At 39.2% G+C, this 23,766-nt stretch overlaps 1 protein-coding gene and 1 long non-coding RNA gene across 2 annotated transcripts in view; one reads left to right on the forward strand and one right to left on the reverse strand.

Moving 5' to 3' along the window:
* Positions 1–23,766, forward strand: part of LOC113657299 — a 1,727,325-nt gene that overhangs the window by 74,755 nt on the left and 1,628,804 nt on the right. The gene's annotated exons all lie outside the window — the stretch shown is intronic.
* On the reverse strand, positions 10,467–12,931 carry LOC125146170. The gene is made up of 3 exons (XR_007144648.1): positions 12,892–12,931; positions 11,596–11,598; positions 10,467–10,635 (listed from the first exon to the last, which is right to left on the reverse strand). It is a non-coding gene; the product is annotated as an uncharacterized LOC125146170 (long non-coding RNA).

Here is a 23,766-nt window from a genome sequence, read left to right on the forward strand (position 1 = left end):
CAATACAGGACTGATAACTGAGTCTAATATGTCAGACACATCTGATGCCCTGTTAATTGTTCATTAACATAAAAAAGTTTTAAGTGGTTATAATTGAAGAATACATATTTATACTTTATTCTCTTCATACAGATATATATATATATACTATCTACATTGGGAGGTGGTGTCCTTGTCCAGTGAATGTAAAGTTTCAAAACTCATGTCATTTTAATCATTTTAAAACGTGGAATTTGACATTTTAAAATGATCATTAATGTCCCTGATCTCAGTGTGAAAACAATGGTAGAGAGCCGCTTATTAACAGAGAACAATGGATGTTGGGAAATGAGCGTACACAAAACTAAGCAGTAAATCATGAAGGCAGAGTATCCTGATCTTGTGTGTGTTCATTCAGAGTACACTCAGTAATAATACACACTGATGTTTGCTATTAGTTGTTTTAGGGATATACTGTGTTAAGCTGAATTTTTGGACATTTTGGTAGCAGAAATAAGACTCATGTTCCTGCTGCTATGACTGGTCATTTCTATATGACTTGTATATTTGTTTAATCTGACTTATTTACACAATACAGTGAAAATACTTAGCCATCATACATTTTAGTATAAACTTTCTATTCAGCTTATTTTGGCACATTCTGTGGTTAGAAATCGTAATATATGTTTACTTACTCCTGGCTCTCTTTGAAGTGGAAGAGGAAGGTTATTAACCAGTTATAGAAAGTAAACAGGTATAAAAATAAATATCATGAAAATACAGCAGTACTTTTGCCAGGCAATATTTAATAGAATATTGTCTGTAATTCAACTAACATAAGAATGATCTATTTATAACTGTAAATCTTGGCCTGCAATGTCTCCTCCAAACCTGCAGAGGGAGCCTTTGCCTGAATATTGAACTGTTTCCGGATCAAGCTCAATTCTGCATTTTATGGACATATAAGCAAAGTATTGTTAGTTCTGCTACATACCAAGCTGATCCTTGTTCTGTTGTGCCTGCTTACACGTTTTGACCATTGCTTTGTTTTGTCATTCAAATTTGTTTCAATTTTAATTTATTTGGATTTTAACAATGGACATTACTTCAGACTTGATCAATAGGGATAAATGTTAGCGATAAATAATAATTTAGTTTTAAACTTGATCATTTATATTCTGTTCCTATACTTCTCTAAAGCTGTTTTGAGACAAAGGTAGCAAGTAAAAACTCATTGAGATTATATGAGGAGGAAACCTTGAGAGGAACCAGACTCAGACAGGAACCCATCCTCATTTGGGTGACAAATAATGTAATTGTAATTAATGTCCTTTCTACAGCTATTTATAGTTTTGTGGCTTTGGGAGAGAGAGCGGGAGAGAGAGAGAGAGAGAGAGAGAGAGAGAGAGAGAGAGAGAGAGAGAGAGAGAGAGAGAGAGAGAGAGAGAGAGAGAGAGAGAGAGAGAGAGAGAGAGAGAGAGAGAGAGAGAGAGAGAGAGAGAGAGAGAGAGAGAGAGAGAGAGAGAGAGAGAGAGAGAGAGAGAGAGAGAGAGAGAGAGAGAGAGAGAGAGAGAGAGGAGAGAGAGAGAGAGAGAGAGAGATCTATTATTTATCCTTGTAATCATGTAAAGGGTTTAGTACAATGTACATTACGTGTAAAGTACATTGTACTAACCTGAGAGACTTACGAGAGTGATTAGGCGAAAGCATCCAAACCTTAGCTGGACTCCCTAAAGGGGGCAACAGAAATGTGTTCACACAATCATCCTAGATCACACAATTGGTCGTGATCTCAGGAAGGCAGTGGTGGTAAACTCTCGCTCTCTCCTCCTTTATCAATCACATTGACACTAGCCAATAATACGTTCGGCTAGCTCATCCATGCAGAACTGGGTAGATTGTGTTATGCCTCCCCCTGAGGCTGCAAGAGGAACATCTACTACTCTTTGCCCTCCCTGGTTGGTAGCTGTGTGTGGAATGAGTGGCCAAGATTGAGTTTTGTTTTATTGAGATAGCTGTTGATTTGTTTTTTCTTAAACACAGTGTTTGTTGGAAATGGTTGTATGATTAAAGAAATGATCTTATTACTATTTTTGTCTAGACTTTCAGACTGCAGTGTAACAGAGGAAGGATACACTGCTCTGGCTGAAGCTCTGAAATCAAACTCCTCATCACACATGATAGAGCTGGACCTCAGAGGGAACGACCCTGGAGACTCGGGAGTGAAAATGCTTGATGAAATCCAAAATAATCAAAATTACAAACTGAAGACACTTAGGTGATTCTTCAAATGAGCAAAAATCATTTCTTAGATATTCAACATAAATAAATACTGTAAAGAACCGAAAGCAAATTGGATACATTTCATAATTGGCTGCAATTTAGGATTTATTTGACTAGTTATTATTATTATTATTATTATTATTATTATTATTATTATTATTATTATTATTATTATTATTATTATTATTATTGTTATTGTTATTATTATTATTATTATTATTATTGTTTTTGCAGGTTGATAAAAAGCTCTGCGGCACAGGAGGCCTGTAATTGGCTGAATTCAGTTGTACATGAAAACACTTTACTCCTAAAAGAGCTAGATCTGAGCAGGAAGGAAACAGGAGACTCAGGAATGGAGAAGCTCTCAGTTCTGATGAAAGACTCGCACTGTAAATTTCAGACAATAAAGTAAGTGTTCTGATGTTTGTATTGTAATGTTTCAGTGTCAGTCTGGTTTTATAAGCAGAATATTTTCATCTGTCATGCAGTGTGAAAAGAAACAGTTTTGAACTGGGTTGTGTGATGAGCAACTAAGGAGAGATTTTTAGACACAACACACTTCAGTAGTTCCTTTGATTACAGAAGTGTCCAGATGACTCTGGCCATGTAGTGTAGTGTTAATTTGTCATTTTAATAGTAAATTTAAACACTATTGACTGAGCAGGAAGACAATCATTAAGTAATTAGCACAAAATTGATAGGGATTATTTATAGAGATATTGTAAAGGACCGTCCTTTAGCTGCCATTTTGCTATGTGAGGTTTGGTCTGTTCACTTAGTTTAGATTTTACCAAGGATTAAAACTCCTATAGTCAAATATCAACCAACAGAAATCATCATATTCTGCAGATTCAGTACTACAGCTGACACTTTCATTTTTTCCATTCAGACTCAGTGAGTGTAACCTGACAGACAGAAGCTGCTGGTCTTTACACACAGTTCTCAGCTCAGAATCCTCCAAGCTGACTGAGGTGGATCTGAGCAGTAATCCTCTGGGGGACTCAGGAGTGAAGCAGCTTTGTGATGGACTGAAGAGTCCAAACTGTAAACTGGAGACACTGAGGTCAGTTCATCTTTATTATTCAAGTTCAGGTTTCAAGTTAGAAGTTAAAATTGATTGAAATGCCTGTAGTGAGGATCATGGTTAGGCAATCAGTAAGCAGCATACAGGGAAATACCAGGGGTCAGACAGCAGACATCTAACAACTAACAGAAACAAAAGGCTTGGTGATTCCAGGTGTAACACAAACTGAGCTTTACATCATCACACTGTGAGATGTGAAAGAACAGGAACAGGAGAGTGTGAACAAGTTAGGAGTAATGGGTTCTGGGACGTATTGTCTGAAGTGAATGTAGGCCACAGTGCATTCTGGGAAACTGAGTTAATTGACAGAGTTGACCTGATACCAGAAAAATGGCAATAATGCCCTTTTAGTAATTGATTAAACTAGAAGTGTTGATAAAATGATATAACTATTCGTTATTTGGAAAATAATTTTAGGTTTATGAGCAGGAAGCTAGAAAGTACCAAGAGGTTCAAACCTTTAAAGAAACCATTACAGTTACCTTTTAATTCTGATTCTGATATCCATTCAAACCACAAAGCAAAAGCATTTTAAACTAAATCCTACCAAAAAGAAAATGTTAGATTTAGATCTCTGCCATGAATAAATAATAATAATGAACATTTGTTCTCACAGACTTTCAGACTGCAGTATAACAGAGGAAGGATACATCGCTCTGTCTGAAGCTCTGAAATCATCTCACCTGATAGAGCTGGATCTCAGAGGGAACGACCCTGGAGCATCAGGAGTGAAGCTGCTCACTGATTTACTACAAGATCCACGCTGTAAACTGTCACTGAGGTGAGGAATTTATAACAATTACATGACAATGTTCACTTCATTTATTAATTACTAATGTATAAACAAGTAAATGTATTTTATTACTATTTCATTAGAACAAAATACTATAGTGAGGTATATTTAATCTAAAATAAGTAATGAGTGCTTTTTTCTCCTTATAGATTGTTGAAAAGTCCTGAAGCAGAGGAAGCCTTTAAACATCTTTATAATGTTCTAGACACAAACCCTTTATTGCAGACGGATCTGAACCTGAGTGGGAAAATAAAAGGAGACTCAGAAGTGAAGCAGCTCTCTGATCTACTGAATGATTCACACTGCAGAGCTGAGAAACTTACGTATGTACATTAAAATATTATTATTATTATTATTATTATTATTATTATTATTATTATTGTTACATAGTAGAAAGCACCGGCCTTTGCGAATACTTGCCTTGTCAAAGCCAACATCAAATTTTGTCGCGATGAATTTTACAAATCTAGTTATTATTATTATTATTATTATTATTATTATTATTATTATTATTATTATTATTACTATTATTATTATTATTATTATTATTATTATTATTATTATCATTATTATTATCATTATTATTATTATTATATAGTTAGGAAGTTAATTTTTAAGTATTCTTTTGATTTTATCCTTCATGTAAAGGGAAACATCACGTGAAAAGAGAACAGACAAAGATAGTATTTCAGCCACACACAATAAGAGCTCTGTATCTATAGAAAATTAATTATGAGACAAAAATGTTGATGAATATGACTGTCATTATATTACATGCAGTGTGTTTAAACTCATATGACATGTACTATCTCCTCTGATCTTTTTATTCCTTTTTAGCCTTATTAAATGTGACCTAATGACAGAAAGCTGTACAACTCTGGCCAAAGTTCTCAGTTTACAGCCTTGTTTTCTAACTGAATTGGACCTGAGTGAAAACAGCCTACAGAATTCAGGGGTCATGGAATTATCTGAAGGACTCAAGAATCCATGCTGTACACTGAAGATATTAAGGTACAGTGATATAAACCTTAGTGGTATAAGCAGTACTACCACTGGTACTGTTATTACTACTAATAACAATGTTAGATTATTTTGTGTTACAACTAAATATGACACAGTGATGAAAACATGAAAAAAAGTTTTAAGTGGAGTTATAATTTAAGAATATATATTTATACTTTATTCTCTTCATACAGTTATATATATATATACTATCTACATTGGGAGGTGGTGTCCTTGTCCAGTGAATGTAAAGTTTCAAAACTCATGTCATTTTAATCATTTTAAAACGTGGAATTTGACATTTTAAAATGATCATTAATGTCCCTGATCTCAGTGTGAAAACAATGGTAGAGAGCCGCTTATTAACAGAGAACAATGGATGTTGGGAAATGAGCGTACACAAAACTAAGCAGTAAATCATGAAGGCAGAGTATCCTGATCTTGTGTGTGTTCATTCAGAGTACACTCAGTAATAATACACACTGATGTTTGCTATTAGTTGTTTTAGGGATATACTGTGTTAAGCTGAATTTTTGGACATTTTGGTAGCAGAAATAAGACTCATGTTCCTGCTGCTATGACTGGTCATTTCTATATGACTTGTATATTTGTTTAATCTGACTTATTTACACAATACAGTGAAAATACTTAGCCATCATACATTTTAGTATAAACTTTCTATTCAGCTTATTTTGGCACATTCTGTGGTTAGAAATCGTAATATATGTTTACTTACTCCTGGCTCTCTTTGAAGTGGAAGAGGAAGGTTATTAACCAGTTATAGAAAGTAAAGAAGGTATAAAAATAAATATCATGAAAATACAGCAGTACTTTTGGCAGGCAATATCTAATAGAATATTGTCTGTAATTCAACTAACATAAGAATGATCTATTTATAACTGTAAATCTTGGCCTGCAATGTCTCCTCCAAACTGGCAGAGGGAGCCTTTGCCTGAATATTGAACTGTTTCCGGATCAAGCTCAATTCTGCATTTTATGGACATATAAGCAAAGTATTGTTAGTTCAGTCAGGACCACTTCGTAAATGAAGGTTCTCGAGCATACAGTTAATGTTGGCGGAATGGTTCTGTTCTGGGAGAATTTTCCCACGCACCTGTCCGTGCGCATGCATGCATCCAAAACAAAACCATATGCCAGAGGGGACCCCCCAACATAACTGATGCATGGCGCCGTAAGCTGCAAAACGCAATCGGGGCGTATTGGCCCGAGCGAGCGGCATGCGATGTGCGAGGCTGGGTCGGAGCTAGGCATGGGTCGTGGGAAGAGGGAGGACAAGGTGCCCTGCCGCGCAATAGACTACAGGAGTTGGGGTCCACTAGCTAGTGGAGACGTGGAGGATGCGTCGCCCTGGGCTGGCTTTGCAGCCTAATTGCGACAAGCTTGCCGTTTAACATGTCCATGGTTCCCGGACGGACGTAACGTTCATATGCCACGGAGGACCATCTTCCTAGACTTTTAAAGGTGGGAATCGTGGTGACAGAGGCTGCAGTTGTCGCGGCTCCGATGTGGAAGGAGGGGGGCGTGTAGAGCTCTGGTGAGAGGCTACAGGATTAGCTGGCCGTACGTTGGATCGCATCGCAGCGGCAATGCGTAGGTGCGCTCGAAGGCGAGGATTTAAAGGAGGGATATTAGGAAGTCGTGCCGGATTGGTGCACCTTGTGGACAGCTGATTAGCAGCTGATGCAGCTTACTGCGTGGCCTGCCTGAACTAACGCGATGCTTGATTTGTGCTACATACCAAGATGTTCCTTGTTCTATTTTTTTTGTCATTCAAATCTGTTTCTATTTTAATTTATTTGAATTTTAACAATGGACATCACCTCAGACTTGATCAATAGGGATAAATGTTAGAGATAAATAATAATTTAGTTTTAAACTTGATCATTTATATTCTGTTCCTATACTTCTCTAAAGCTGTTTTGAGACAAAGGTAGCAAGTAAGTCATCCTTGAGATGATATGAGGAGGAAACCTTGAGAGAATCCAGACAGGAACCTATCCTCATTTGAGTGACACAGGACAGTAAATAATGTAAATGTAATTAATGTCCTTTCTACAGCTGTTTATAGTTTTGTAGCTTTGTGCAACCAAGTCTTCAAATGTTCAGTGATGTACATTATGTGTAAAGTACAGACAGGGACAAGCTATGACAGCATAACAAAAAGAAAGAGTCAGAAGGTGACGGACATGAGAGCTTCCTGGGACATAAAGAGTCCGACAGCTCCACAGTCAGCAAATCTGAGACTTGTGAGAGTGGTTGGGCGAAAGCATCCAAAACATTTCAGTTCACCGAACATGCCCATGAACCATCCAGATCTGCTCTTTCACCTAAGAAAAACTATAAATAGAATAGCTTGAATAAACAAATGTGTTTTTAGCCTGGACACTGTAGACTTTGCTACTCGTGGGGTTCTAGCAAATAGCCTGCACCTTTCGATCGACGGCATAATGAATGATTGGCAGATGTTTTTGTAAATGGACAAACTGGGAAAACTGGACAAAATCCCTACAAAATTTGCCTTGGGATTGTTGTGGAAGTTTTGAGGTTCGAGAGAATTTCACGGTTTATTGTTTTCAGCTTTGCAGAAGGACCCAACACTCTACGTGTAAAATCAGAGAGGAAGGGCCTCCATTATTGATAACACCAGCATTTTATAGACAGGAATAAAATGAAACAGGACATGTAAAACCAAAACATCATCCACCATTGGCTTAGAAGCATCGCCTGTTCATCTTCTGACCAACCTAATCCCACGGGAACAGAAAAGGTCTCATGGGAAAGGTCTGATTAAAGGCAGTTTTAGGAAGAAACAACTGAAATCTCTAGTCACAATAACTACCAGCCATGGGAAATACAGAAGCCTAGAAGGACAGATTCATGTGTTCTTCTCTAAAGTAAAAATTTCCACTACAGGATTTACCTTGGCTGGACTCCCTAAGGGGGGAACAGAAATGTGTTCACACAATCATCCTGAGATCACAAGATTGGTCGTGATATCAGGAATTCAGTGGTGGTAAACTCTCTTTCTCTCTCTTGCCCTCTCTCTCACTCTCTCCTAGTCTATCAATCACAGTGACACTAGCCAATAATGAGTTCTGCTAGTTCATCCATGCACAACTGGGTAGATTGTGTTATGCCTCCCCCTGAGGCTGGAAGAGGAGCATCTGGTAATCTTTTAGTGATGGCTGGTTCGTGAGCGAATCGTTCTTTTGAACCAGTTCTTTTTAGTGAACTGGATGAACCGGTTCACCAAATCGGACTGATTCATTCTAAACAGTTCGCATCTTAAGTCAGCGCTGATCCACAAGTTACTAAAGTTACTCACTTTCGGTCATGCCTGACAGCCCCTCCGACTCTAAATAAACTAATATCCCGGAGTATATGTAACTCCTGTACACTGAACTGAGACATGTTGTGCTGAGAGAACTGTGAGCGCGAGCTGTTGATACTGAATATGCGTGAAACACTGAACCGGTACAGCGAATCATCAGTACAGAACTGACAACTGCTTGTTTCGGACGTGTCCGACATACTGATGAGCTGTTGTTACTGCGCATGCGTAAATCACTGAACTGATACAGCAACAAATGGAAATGGTTATGATTTAATGTCTTATCAACATATGAGTGTTTAACTCAGTTACATTAGTTTTTGAAACAACTGATGGAGCGAAAGAAACATTTCAAAATTATTATAATTTTTTTTGTAAGTTTTTGTAAGTTGATGAAGATTAATTTATCAACTTTATATCTTTAAGACAAGTAAAACATCCACGTTTGCACATCAATGCCTTTACTGGGTGTTTTAGTTGCAAAACTTAAATGTAAGAAACGTATTCAACTAAAGTTATGATTACAAAGAACTTTTCAAATGTGTTAAATTGATTGTATTAATATCTGCCGGCAGCGGCGGGATGAAGGAATTTACGTCATGACGTCTTTGTGAATTACGTCATTACGTCAGGACGTAAAAGAACTGGTGAACTGGATTATTGAATTGGTTCATTAAAACAAACTGTCCGAAAGAACCGGTTCACAGAAAAGAACCGAACTTCCCATCACTATAATCTTTACCCTTCCTGGTTGGTAGCTGTGTGTGAAATGAGTGAGAAGTGGAACTGAGTTTTGTTTTATTAAAATGGCTGTTGATTTGTTTTTTCTTAAACACAGTGTTTGTTGGAAATTGTTGTATAATTAAAGAAATGATCTTATTACTATTTTTGTCTAGACTTTCAGACTGCAGTGTAACAGAGGAAGGATACACTGCTCTGGCTGAAGCTCTGAAATCAAACCCCTCATCACACATGATAGAGCTGGACCTCAGAGGGAACGACCCTGGAGACTCGGGAGTGAAAATGCTTGATGAAATCCAAAATAATAAAAATTACAAACTGAAGACACTTAGGTGATTCTTCAAATGAGCAAAAATCATTTCTTAAATATTCAACATAAATAAATACTGTAAAGAACCAAATCGGATAAATTTGATAATTGGCTGCAATTTAGGATTTATTTGACTCGTTGTTATTATTATTATTATTATTATTATTATTATTATTATTATGTTTTTACAGGTTGATAAAAAGCTCTGCTGCACAGAAAGCCTGTAATTGGCTGAATTCAGTTGTACATGAAAACACTTTACTCCTAAAAGAGCTAGATCTGAGCAGGAAGGAAACAGGAGACTCAGGAATGGAGAAGCTCTCAGTTCTGATGAAAGACTCACACTGTAAATTTCAGACAATAAAGTAAGTGTTCTGATGTTTGTATTGTAATGTTTCAGTTTCAGTTTGGTTTTATAATCAGAATATTTTCAACTTTCACACAGTGTGAAAGAACTGAATGTTTGTTTGTATCCTACATTTACACCAGAAAATCACATTTATAAGTTTGTTAAACATCTTTGCTGCTAGCAAATTGTTTTGAACTGGGTTGTGTGAGGAGCAACTAAGGAGAGATTTTTAGACACAACACACTTCAGTAGTTCCTTCCATTACAGAAGTGTCCAGATGACTCTGGCCATGTAGTGTAGTGTTAATTTGTAATTTTAATAGTAAATTTAAAGACTATTGACTGAGCAGGAAGACAATCATTAATTTATTAACACAAATTGATACGGATTATTTATAGAGATATTGTAAAGGACCGTCCTTTAGCTGCCATTTTGCTATGTGTTGTTTGGTCTGTTCACTTAGTTTAGATTTTACCAAGGATTAAAACTCCTATAGTCAAATATCAACCAACAGAAATCACCATATTCTGCAGATTCAGTACTACAGCTGACACTTATATTTTCTCCTTTCAGGCTCAGTGAGTGTAACCTGACAGAGAGAAGCTGCAGGTCTTTACACACAGTTCTCAGCTCAGAATCCTCCAAGCTGACTGAGGTGGATCTGAGCAGTAATCTTCTGGAGGACTCAGGAGTGAAGCAGCTTTGTGCTGGACTGAAGAGTCCAAACTGTAAACTGGAGACACTCAGGTCAGTTCATCTTTATTATTCAAGTTCAGGTTTCAAGTTAGAAGTTAAAAATGATTGAAATGCTTGTAGTGAGGATCATGGTTAGGCAGTCAAGTCACTTTTATTGTCACATCACCACAGCACATGTGCCTTAGTGAGTGAAATTCTTGGGAGCGTGCTCCAGAAATTGCAGAACAATTTACATACAGGTGAAGTTAAGAAACAGTTTAAAATGCATGAAAAATGTGTAAAATGCTCATTACAAGGTGAAAATGTGCAAATGTGAAAATGATGCAATATGCTCATACATAGTCAGTACACAGTGTACTATTAGACATACTTACAACACACTTCACATTATAAACTATATATATAAGTAACAGGTAACAGATAAATTATTATCAGATAGATTATTACATTAAATTAAATGCAGTGATGTACAGTCCAGTATGTATAAATGCAGTGTGCATGTATAGTCCAGTGTTGAACTGTTGGAGTTAAAGTGCAGTGTGTGGCATACCATATTGTGGAAGTATGCTGTAGGGTGTATTAGTTATGACTGAATTAGTATGATAGCCTGAGGGAAAAAGCTATGACTCAGATGGCTAGTGTGAGATCGGATGCTGGGGCGATATCTTCCTGAGGGAAACAGAGAGAGCAGTCTGTGGGACGGGTGGCTGGAGTCACTGATGATCCTCTGGGCTATTCTTATACCCTTGCGGGAGGGAAGCTCACCTCCCACAATGTGGCTGGCAGTTCGCACAACCCTTTTCAGAGCTTTACGGTTACTAGAGGTGCTGTTTCCAAACCAGGCAGTGATACCACCCATCAGAATTCTCTCTATAGTGCAGGTGTAGAATGTTCTGAGTCTCAGGGAGAAGAGGCGTTGATGTGCCTTCTTCAGCACTGCGTCAGTGTGTATGGACCAGGTTAGATCCTCGATGATGTTAACTTCCAGAAACTTGAAGCTGATCACCTGCTTCACAGGTGTCTTGTCAATGGTGATGGGTTTGTGTTTTCTTCTCTCTCTCCTGAAATCCACTACCAGCTCCTTGGTCTTGTCAATGTTGAGTGAGAGGTGGTTCTTCTGACACCATATAGTCAGGGTGCTCACCTCTTCTCTGTAGGCCGTCTCATCGTTGTCGGTGATCAGGCCTATCACCGTTGTATCATCAGCGAATTTGACAATGATGTTGGAGCTGTGTGTGGCTGCACAGTCATGTGTGTACAGGGAGTACAGGAGTGGGCTGAGGACACAGCCCTGAGGAGCACCAGTGGTGAGGGTCAGTTGCAGGCACTATGGTATTAAATGCTGAGTCCACAAACAGCATTCTCACATAGGTGTTATTTCCCAGGTGGGAGAGAGCAGTGTGTAGCCAAAATGGTTGGCACAGAAGCATATGAAATTCCAGACCAGGGGAGCAGGAGGATTTAATAAAGTGTAGGTTCCTTTCATCACACCACAAGTTGTTGATAAAGAAACAAACGCTCCACCTCTGCTTTTCCCTGTGATCTCTTTCTTCCTGTTCGAGTGGTGCACGGGGAACCCCATAAGCTTGATGGCTGAGTCTGGAACCTCTGTAGACATCCAGGTTTCTGTGAGGCAACTGATGCAGCAGTCCCTTGTTTCTCGTTGGTATGAGATACGTGCCCGCAGTTTACAGAGTTTGTTGTCCAGAGACTGAACATTAGCCAGAAAAATGATTGGGAGAGGAGGTCGGAGGGGACAGCAAGCAGCATACAGGGAAATACCAGGGATCAGACACCAGACATCTAAAAACTAACAGAAACACAAGGTTTGGTAATTCCAGGTGTAACACAAACTGAGCTTTACATCATCACATTGTGAGATGTGAAAGAACAGGAACAGGAGAGTGTGAGCAAGTTAGGAGTAAAGGGTTCTGGGACGTATTGTTTAAAGTGCCATGACAGTAGGCCACAGTGCATTCTGGGAAACTGAGTTGATTGACAGAGTTGACCTGACACCATAAAAATGGTGATATTGCCCTTTTAGTAATTGATTAAACTATAAGCGTTGATATAATGATACGGATTGATTTTTTTTAAAAATAATTTTAGTTTTGTGATCAGGTGGCTAGAATCTTCCAAGATTTCAAACCTGTAACGAAAACATTACAGTTACCTTTTAATTCTGATTCTGATATCCATTCAAACTACCAAGCAAAAGCATTTTAAACTAAATCCTACCAAACAGAATATTTTAGATTTAGATCTCTGTCATGAATAAATAATAATGAACATTTTTTCTCACAGACTTTCAGACTGCAGTATAACAGAGGAAGGATACATCGCTCTGTCTGAAGCTCTGAAATTATCTCACTTGATAGAGCTGGATCTCAGAGGGAACGACCCTGGAGCATCAGGAGTGAAGCTGCTCACTGATTTACTACAGGATCCAGGCTGCAAACTGTCACTGAGGTGAGCAATATACAATCCCATATTAACTAAGAATCCAGACACTGTTCCAGCATGACAATGTCCCTGTGCACAAAACAGCTCCATGAAGACATGGTGTAGAGGTTAATGTTGGAGTGGATGAACTCCTGATCAGAGCCCTGGCCTCAAGCCCAGTGAACACAGATCATATATACGGCTGTGATGGTCAGTGTGAACGTTTGAGGTGCAAACTGCAGTTTAAGGGCTCAGAAAAATACAATATTCGCAGAGCTAGGCAAAAAGTCAGAAACCATGTAATCATACACAAAAACAAGGTCTGTTAACATCAATGACTAAACTGAGTGTAAACTTTACAATCCACACAACATTTACAATTACATTTACAGCATTTGGCAGATGTCCTTATCTAGAGCGACGTACATAAGTGCTTAAATCTCTATCATTGTATACATTAATGCTGGTTCACTAGGTTACATAGGTTACATACTTAAGATACGAGTTTAGAACATTGTTCAAAGGTACAAAGAAAAAATATATATATATATATATATATATATATATATATATATATATATATATATATATATATGCATGCGCATGTGTGTGTGCAAAATATAGGGAAAGGGAAATAAAAAATAAATAAAATAAAAAATAAAAATAAAAAGAAATATAGGGAAATCCCAAAACTCCTGAGGGTGGACAAGACAGTCTTGTGGTTGACTGTATTAAACGCTGCTGAAAATTCAAGGAGGATAAGGATGGATGACAGTTTGGCTGATCTAGCAACGTGTAGTTTCTCAGAGACATCTGAAAGGGCTGTCTCTGTGGAATGAGCTTCTTTAAAGCCAGACTGTAAGTGATAGACAGGAAAGTGATTATAGACAATGCTTTCAAGAATTTTTGAAAAAAACGAGAGAAGTGATACCGGTCTGTAGTTATTGATGTCTGATGGATCCAGAGCAGGTTTCTTTAAGATGGGAATAACCCTTGCTCTCTTGGTTGGTACATTACCAGATGCTATGGATCTATTAATGATTGTGGTAATGAAGGGCAGAAGGTCTTGCGAGATGGTCTAGAGCATAGTGCAAGGGAGTGGATCCCTGGGCAGGTGGTAGGATTGCAAGACTGGATGAGTTGTAAAATCTCTTCTGCTGCTACAGTTGAGAAATGTGACAACGAAGGTGTAGGGGAATGCATACTCTGAGATGTAAGTGCAGTCGGGGCTGAAGTGAAGGTCCGGCAGATTTCCTCAATCTTCTCCTGATAGAAAGAAGCAAAGTCTTCTGCAGTCAGGGAGCATGAAGAAGGTGGAGCCGGGGGCTTGAGCAGAGAAGAGATGATGTGGAATTTCTGAGGGTCATCTGAGGAAGCTTCAAGCTTTTCCTTGTAGAAGGAAGTCTTGGCAGAAGTCACATCTGAGGAGAACTTGGCAAGGAGTGAGAAGAGATGATGTGGAATTTCTGAGGGTCATCTGAGGAAGCTTCAAGCTTTTCCTTGTAGAAGGAAGTCTTGGCAGAAGTCACATCTGAGGAGAACTTGGCAAGGACTGTAAAAATCAAGATCTGCATCAAGTTGTGATTTCTTCCATTTTCTCTCTGATGATCTTAGCTCTCTTCGATTGTTGCGCAGCGCATCTGAAAGCCATGGAGCAGAACAAGAAGTTTTCTTGAGTTTAGTGGACATAGGGCAGAGGAAGTCCATAGTTGAGGAAAGAGATGAGAGGAAAGTATGCGGCCGCGTCCAAGGGTAGTTTCCTCCGCAGGGTGGCTGGGCGCACCCTTAGAGATAGGGTGAGGAGCTCAGTCACTCGGGAGGAGCTCAGAGTAGAGCCGCTGCTCCTCCACATCGAGAGGGGTCAGCTGAGGTGGCTCGGGCATCTGTTTCGGATGCCTCCTGGACGCCTCCCTGGGGAGGTGTTCCGGGCATGTCCAACCGGGAGGAGGCCCCGGGGAAGACCTAGGACACGCTGGAGGGTCTATGTCTCTCGGCTGGCCTTGAAACGCCTCGGTATTCCCCCGGAAGAGCTGGAGGAAGTGTTTGGGGAGAAGGGAGTCTGGGTGTCTTTGCTTAGACTGCTGCCCCTGCGACCCGGCCCCGGATAAGCGGTAGAAAATGGATGGATGGATGGGTTGTGAAAGTTCACATATTAAAATATCAATAGAACTAATTGAATTTTTTTTTTTAATTTGGACAGTTGACACTAAATAAGTCAGACGTGTCCCAGTACAATTGTGTCTCTACCAGTAAAATATCAAGGTAATATTCCAGTAACAGAAAACATAGCTGCTGTCTCACCTCACTACACCTCTTAATAATATATTCAGTTTAAACCAAAACCTTTTACATTTAATTAAGAATCACTCATTTTTAAGATCAGTAGTTAAAATGATCTGATACTCAAGGTTTCAGCAGAGACTGACATCTAATGGAGGATTCAGGAGGCTGGAGGTAAAATAAAGGATGAAACTGTTAATAATTTAATCTGTTTCTGTTTCCTGACTACAGGCTGTTAAAAAGTCCTGATGCAGTGAAGGTCTGTGATTCTCTGACTGAGGTTCTGGGTACAAACCCCTTACTGCAGAGAGAACTGGATCTGAGTGGGAAAATAAAAGGAGACTCAGGAGTGAAGCAGCTCTCTGTTCTACTGAAGGATTCACACTGCAGAACTGAGACACTTACGTATGTCACTTAAATGTTTATAGACTTAACTATTGCTTTTAAAATATAAAATTATATATTTTTTCTTAACTATAATCACTGTATGATTCATATAAACTCATTGTCATGTGATCATCAGAATAAAATGTTCCTTAAAGTGAAGATCTTCTTTCCACTGTTTCTGGTTATCTTTAGGCTAAAGGTCTGTAGTATTACAGAAGAAGGCTGTTCAGATTTGTCTTCATCTCTTTGTTCAAATCCTGCACACATAAGAGAGATGGATCTGAGTGAGAATAAATTAGGAAACTCTGGAGTGCAGAAGCTTTGTGTACTGCTGCAACATCAGTCCTGTAACCTGCAGATACTGAGGTGAGCTTCTGCTTCTGCTCTTTAACATGTACATAAGAGCTTGTGACTTTACATGTAGAATACAAACGCAGGCTACATGTAGAACATATATGTCTTAAATCTTCTTGGCATTACGTTCTATATAGATGCTTAAAATAATACAATGTTAAGTCTTTATCAGACATCAGAGTATCATTAATACCACACAATGTTCTCTCTTTAGACTTTCAGACTGCAGTATAACAGAGGAAGGATACATCGCTCTGTCTGAAGCTCTGAAATCATCTCACCTGATAGAGCTGGATCTCAGAGGGAACGACCCTGGAGCATCAGGAGTGAAGCTGCTCACTGATTTACTAGAGGATACAGACTGTAACCTGAACACACTGAGGTGAGCAAGATACAATACATGGCCAAAGGTTTGTCTACCCCGGATCATCACACCCATAGGTGGTTCTTCCCCAAACTGTTACCATGAGTTCATAAGCACATAGTTGAATAGAATATCCCTGTACACCATGACATTACAATTTCTTTTCCCCGGAACTAAGAATCCAGATAGTGTTCCAGCATGACAATGTCCCTTGGCACAAAGCAGCTCTATGAAGACATGGTGTAGAAGTTAATGTTGGAGTGGAAAAACTCCTGATCAGAGCCCTGACCTCAACCCCACTGAACACAGATCATATGGCTGTGATGGTCAGTGTGAACCTTCAATGTGCAAGCTGCAGTTTAAGGGCTCTGAAAAATACAATATTCACAGAGCTAGGCAAAAAGTCAGAAACCATGTAATCATACACAAAAACAAGGTCTGGTAACATCAGAGACAAAACTGAGTGTAAACTTTACAAACCACACAACACACCCCATGGTTTATACAGATCTATGTGTCAGGACATAAACTGAAAACAGGTGGAGATTAATCATGACAAACGAGGAAAACAAGCAGATACAAGAGACAAAACACACATGACAACTTAAATAAATCAATGAAACACAGAGTAAAGGCAGAAGTAAGGACCATAGCACTGGTCTCACTTTGTTTACTGCACACAGGGGATTCCTGACAGGCATCGGTGTGGGAAAAGCAGCACTTCTTTAGACACCATTTGAAACTGTCACTTATTTAAAAAAACTACAGAAAATGTTTCTCCTTCAATCCAAAGTTATGGTAAAATATCTAGAATCTAGAATGATGAAGTTTAGCTTTACAATAACAGCTCTTAATAAATCATCAACACACACTTACTTCCTGTTCATTATTTAATTTGTTTGTCTAACAGAGCAATACAGAATACAGTTGTAGCTCTTACAACATTCTTGCTGACAAAACACAAACTTCTGTGCAATTTCTAATAATTTGTTGTTGTTGGCAGGTTAACACATTTAGAGTCACTAATGCTGGTTCAGAGCTAGCACTAGTGCTGGTTCAAAGTTGGTTCCACTGGCGAACCTTCTAAGAACCGGTTTGCCTTTCCATCAGCTAGAGAGCCGTCACAGAGCCGAGCCTGAGGTCACTGTATAAGTGTCACGTGTCCCAGCAACTTTAGCGCAGCAGCGGCAAACACATCAACAATGGCAGATGTTGCCTTACTGTTAATGCTCATGGCTTTGTGAACCTACATTAGCATCCAAACGTGGCGAATCCAACATGTACATGTAGCTCCATGTAATTTGTATAAACGGAGGTTGTAATCGAGAAAGTACATGTAGCTACCTACTATTATGTGTGCTGATAATTGATCATATTGTGGTAAAGTAAATGTGTATTAAACATTAGTATACTTTACATTATCAAATGCACTAACAGTAGCCCCGCCCACAGCTCTTGACGCAAGCGGTTCTAGACCAGCAACGTTTTGGTGCTACTTAAGGGCCACTTTTCCTGGTTCAGAGTCAATTCAATTCAAGTTTATTTTTATAGCGCTTTTTACAATTGACATTGTCTCAAAGCAGCTTTACAGAACATAAACATAGAACAAAGGGTTATTATAAGAAAAATATAAAGATTAATAGATTACAAAATTCAAGATTAATATTAGATAGATTTAGTTCACAATGTGTATGTATATATCCCCAATGAGCAAGTCTGAGGTGACTCAGGCAGGAGTGGCAAGGAAAAACTCCCTTAGATGGTAAGGAAGAAACCTTGAGATGAACCAGGCTCAAAGGGAAACCCATCCTCATATGGGTAACACTGGAGGGTGTGATTATAAATATACAGTCTAACAAATGTTGTATAGATGCAAGAGATCACATGGAGTTCACATCTTTTTAGTATAGCAGAATATAAGTATAGCTGTTAGATCTCTGGATGCCTCAGGGTTCGCTGGGTCGGCCTCATCTCAGTGGTCCAAAAACTTAATCGCACGGAAGACGATCAGGGCTGGTATAATTTCTGGATCCCTTGGGATGGGTAGAAGAGAGAAGCAATGGAGAGGGATTAACATATCTGCTGTTCATAAAATTCGCTATTCTGATATAATAATGCACAGTATTATGGGATGTATTATGTGTATGCCTGACTAAAGAGATGAGTTTTTAATCTACATTTAAACTGGGAAAGTGTGTCTGAGCCCTGAACACTATCAGGAAGACTATTCCAATGTTTGGGAGCTAAATAAGAAAACGCTCTACCACCTTTAGTAGACTTTGATATTCTGGGAACTAGCAGAAGTCCTGAGTTTTGTGATCTCAGAGAGCGTGAAGGATTGTAACGTGTTAGAAGACTAGTTAGATACATGGGAGCTAAACCATTAAGAGCCTTGTACGTAAGTAGCAGCAGTTTGTAATCAATTCTAAACTTAACAGGTAGCCAGTGTAGAGATGATAACATTGAGGTTATATGGTCATACTTTCTTGTCCTAGTGAGAACTCTGGCTGCTGCATTTTGGACTAACTGTAACCTATTTATTAAAGATGCAGGACAACCACCTAGTAATGCAATACAATAGTCCAGTCTAGAGGTCATGAATGCATGAACTAGCTTCTCAGCATCAGATACAGACAGGATGTTTCTTAGCTTTGCAATATTTCTAAGGTGGAAGAAGGCTGTTTTTGTTGTATGGGCGATATGATATGATAAGTTGCTGTCTAGTATAACACCCAGGGCTTTCACTGTCGAGCTATTAGTAACAGTACATCCCTCTAAATGGAAGTTAACTTGTGAGAGTTTCTGTGTAATGGTTTTTTGGACCTATAAGTAGTATTTCTGTCTTATCAGAGTTTAATAACAGAAAATTACAGATCATCTAATCGTTTATCTCGCTAAAGCACTGAGTTAATTTGGACAATTCAGCTATTTCATCTGGTTTTGATGAGATATATAACTGTGTGTCGTCAGCATAGCAGTGGAAACTAATCCCATGTCTTCTAATAATGTTCCCTAATGGAAGCATGTATATCGAGAAGAGCAGGGGTCCAAGGACTGATCCTTGAGGGACCCCATAATTAACTGGCAATAAGCTGGAGGATTCACCATTTAATTCTACAAAATGGTATTGATCAGACAGGTAGGATCTAAACCAACTTAAAGCCTGTACATGAATACCTGTGTAATTTTGTAAGCGATCTAAGAAAATATTGTGATCTATAGTGTCGAATACAGCACTAAGGTCAAATAGAACCAATAGTGACATACAGTCTTGGTCCAAAGCTAAGAACAAGTCATTTGTAACTTTAACAAGGGCAGTTTCTGTGCTATGATGGGGCCTGAAACCTGACTGAAACTCTTCAAAGATATTGTTCTCCTGTAAGAAGGAGCTCATTTGAACAGACACAACATTTTCTAGTATTTTAGACTTAAACGGAAGATGTGAAATTTGTCTGTAATTTGATAGTTCATTAGGATCTAAATTAGGTTTCTTAATGAGGGGCCTAATAACTGCCAACTTGAAGGATTTAGGGACGTAACCTAAAGATAGCGAGGAGTTAATGATATTAAGAAGGGGCTCACCAGCTTTATGTAACACTTCTTTTAGTAATTTAGTTGGGATGGGGTCTAGTGAACAGGTTGTTGATTTAGCTGTAGTAATAAGTTTATCTAACTCTTCCTGTCCTGTAATTGTAAAGCACTGTAGCTGTGAGTGTAGAACTTTAGGTGAAACTGAGTCACACGCTCTCATGTGTTGAACATCACCTATTTTGTTCCTGATGCTTTTAATTTTATCAGTGAAGAATCTCATAAAGTCCTCACTACTGAAATGTGATGGAATAGTGTGTTCACATTTCTGTTTTTTTGTTAATCTAGCCACTGTGCTAAATAAAACCCTGGGGTTGTTCTGGTTATTTTCTATGAGTTTGCTCAGGTGCTCAGCCCTAGCAGCTTTTAGAGCCTGTCTATAGCTGGACATACTGTCCTTTTATGCAATTCTAAAAACCTCTAATTTAGTTTTTCTCCATTTTTGCTCGAGGTTACGGGTCTCTCTCTTGAGGGTGTGAGTATGGCTATTACACCACGGTGCAGGTGTTTTGTCTCTGACTTTCTTTAATCTTATTGGGGCAACAGTGTCTAATGTGCTAGTGAATATATCGCCGATGCTGTTAGTCATTACATCTAGATCGTTTGTGGTTGAGGGTACAGTAAGAAGTCCAGACAGATCAGGCAGGTTATTTGTGAGTCTGTCTTTAGTGGTCAGAATAATAGTTCTACTGAGTTGATAACGAGGAGAGACACAGTTAGTCTGTTCTATGGGTAGTGTGTACATTATGAGGTAATTGTCTGTGATGTCATCACTTTGAGGTATGATATCTATATCAGTGACATCTATTCCGTGTGATATTATTAAATCTAGTGTGTGATTAAGGCGGTGTGTAGCTCTAGTGATGTTTTGTTTAAGTCCGAATGAGTTGAGTAGGTCCATAAATGTGACTCCTAAAGCATCATTTGTATCGTCAACGTGAATATTAAAGTCTCCTACAATTGATGCTTTATCAAAGTTAACCAGTCGGTCTGAGAGAAAATCTGCAAACTCTGTCAGAAAATCAGTGTAGGGCCCTGGGGGTCTGTACACGGTCGCTATAGCAAAAGACATCATGGATTTTTTCGTGTGCATGTGCAAGAGTGCAGCATTAAGAACAAGCACGTCAAAAGAAATAAATCTATACTGTGTTCTCTGAGTAACAGTAAGGAGATCACTAGAGATAGTGGCAACACCACCTCCACGAACAGTCTGACGAGGTTCATGCTTATACATATATCCTGATGGTGTAGACTCATTTAGACTGATGTATTCATTTGGTTTAATCCAAGTTTCAGTGAGGCAGAGTGCAGTAAGGCTATTGTCTGAGATGATTTCATTTACAATAAGTGCTTTGGGTGCAAGTGATCTAATGTTCAGGAGCCCAAACTTTAGGAACTGTTTTTGTTTGTTTCTTTGCCTTTTTTCTGGTCTAATTACAGTAAGATTGTTTTGAAATTTTCTCGTGCATTTACTTTTTGATCTCACTACTAGGGGAACAGACACAGTTTCTATAGGATGAGCCATGTGTGCATTTGTATCATTGTAATGATGTGAAAGATGGCTATTGAAATTTAAATTTAAGGAGTAGTTTACCAGTCAGAAGATGTGGAACCCCATTGGAGATGTGGTCCACGAGGATCTCCGCTCCAACTCTGCTTTGGTGCAGATCGTCAGCACGGAACAGCCTAGGACGCTCCCAGAAAACATTCCAGCTATCGATAAAGAGTAAATTCTGAGCCTGATACCATGTCTGTAACCATTCATTAAAAAGCAAAAAGTCTACTGAACCTTTCGATTCCTCACTGGTACGTGGGAAGAGGACCAGACACGTGATCCTCCCCGCGGGCGCTGAGCTGCGAACCGTCTCCACCAGGGTGTTGAAGTCCCTCGTCAGGATCTCTGACTGCTTCAGGCTGGTGTCGTTCGAGCCAGCATGAAGAACCACAGCTCCGGTGTTTCTGCTCACGACCCTAGGTACCTGTGCAGCGACATCAAGAACACGAGCATCAGGTAAACAGTGAGTGCGAGCTTTACCTTTAGCCACAGTAGTAGACGTAGAGTCTCCGATGATCACAGCGTCACGGAGAGCGAAGCGGTTCTGGGGGGGGGACTCGAAGACCGGTGGCAGCTGAGGGGGAGAGGTCCTTGCCCGGGGGCCGGCTCACGTCTTCCGCTGTTGCACCCAGGGTCCGCGGTACCCTGGAACCGGAGTGAACAGCGCATGGGCAGGCCGCTTCCTGGGTGCGCTGGACAGAGAAACACACGGAGTAGAGGTGGAGGGAGTAGTAATTTCATGCCGGGAATTTACTTGAGACAGGTGAGCAAGGGACCGGGAAGCTTCCAGCGTGGCTTTCCGTTCCCGCAGCTCAGCCTGCTTCACTTGTAGGTCACGGATCTGCTTCCCCACGGCCTCCAGCTCCAGTTCCACCCGAGTGCGGCTCGAAAGTGTCCTCACCTGCACTCAAATGCAGACACACAAGCGACATGGTGTTATCGGGCAAGTACAACAGGGATAATTGGTGTGAAGAAGTTGTAATAGCGGTAACTGAGTTAACAGGCTAGTGATGCTAATTAGCCAAGCAAACAAATGTGAGCGGCGCACGGCAAACAATTCAAACACAGGAAGTGATGGAGTGGGGCGAGCGACTAGACTGAGCAGGTCGCCCCCCCCCATACACACACACAACAGAGATAATTGGTGTGAAAAAAGTTGTACTAGCGGTAACCGGGCTAACAGTCTAGTGATGCTAGTGATGCTAACTAGCTAGAAGCGGATGCTCAGGAAAACAAATAAAATGTTAGTGATATCAAAAAGTATTCCGAGCGATTATTCTACTCTTAAGATGCTATTGCAGGTGTGTTCGCCCTTTGTAAAAAAAAAAAGTAAGAAGTTAAAGTATAAACTCAGGATAACTCAAAAATAAATTAACATACTTAGCCAAGCAAACAAATGCGACCAGCACGCGGCAACCAATTCAAACACAGGAAGTCGGTGCTTTGACTGTCGAAAAAGAAAGAACTGGTTCTAAATTAGGCTCCGGACCAGCACTCAAACTGCCTCGGTGGAAAAGGGGCATTAAAGTGTCCTAAAATACGCAGTGGTTTGTCTCATAATATCTTTGTCATTGCTGTTGAAACATTTCAGATATTTAATCATATTTATATGCATTTTTTCACTTTTAAGTAAATCTGTGAAAGTGACAGTAATTCTGACTTTTTTCAGTTATAAACACTATGTTGATCCATCAAGGCTTACAGATATTATACACTGATTAAATACATTTTTCAATGTTTTTTTTGCAGTTGAAACATCTATACTGATACCAAATCTCTGTCAATTAAACAAATCTATACATAATTACTGAACCAGTCCTTCTTTTCACTGTAGATTGTCTGTAATTGTATCTAATTTTAAAATGTATTAAACTAGAATTTAACATTTTTATCTATTAAATCAAAAGCAAATATTTGTGAAATTGTGATAAATTTGTGAATGTAATTTAAGTCTTTCTTTAATCAACATAATGTGTAGTTTATTATATTGATTAATGAAGTCAGCAACAGTCAGGCAGAAAACCCAGAGAAAACCCCATGAGAGGTACAGAGACTCCACACAGACAGTAACTCAACACAGGATTGAACACATTAGTACTGTTTCAGTTATAGACCTCACAATGTAGCAGGAAAATGTTATTTTATAGTTTTTATAACAGACTATAAAGAGTTCAAACTTATACAGAAGACAATTGGTGACATTCTGT

Source organism: Tachysurus fulvidraco, chromosome 13 (genome assembly GCF_022655615.1).
Source record: "Tachysurus fulvidraco isolate hzauxx_2018 chromosome 13, HZAU_PFXX_2.0, whole genome shotgun sequence".
In the NCBI taxonomy this organism is placed as follows: Eukaryota; Metazoa; Chordata; class Actinopteri; order Siluriformes; family Bagridae; genus Tachysurus; species Tachysurus fulvidraco.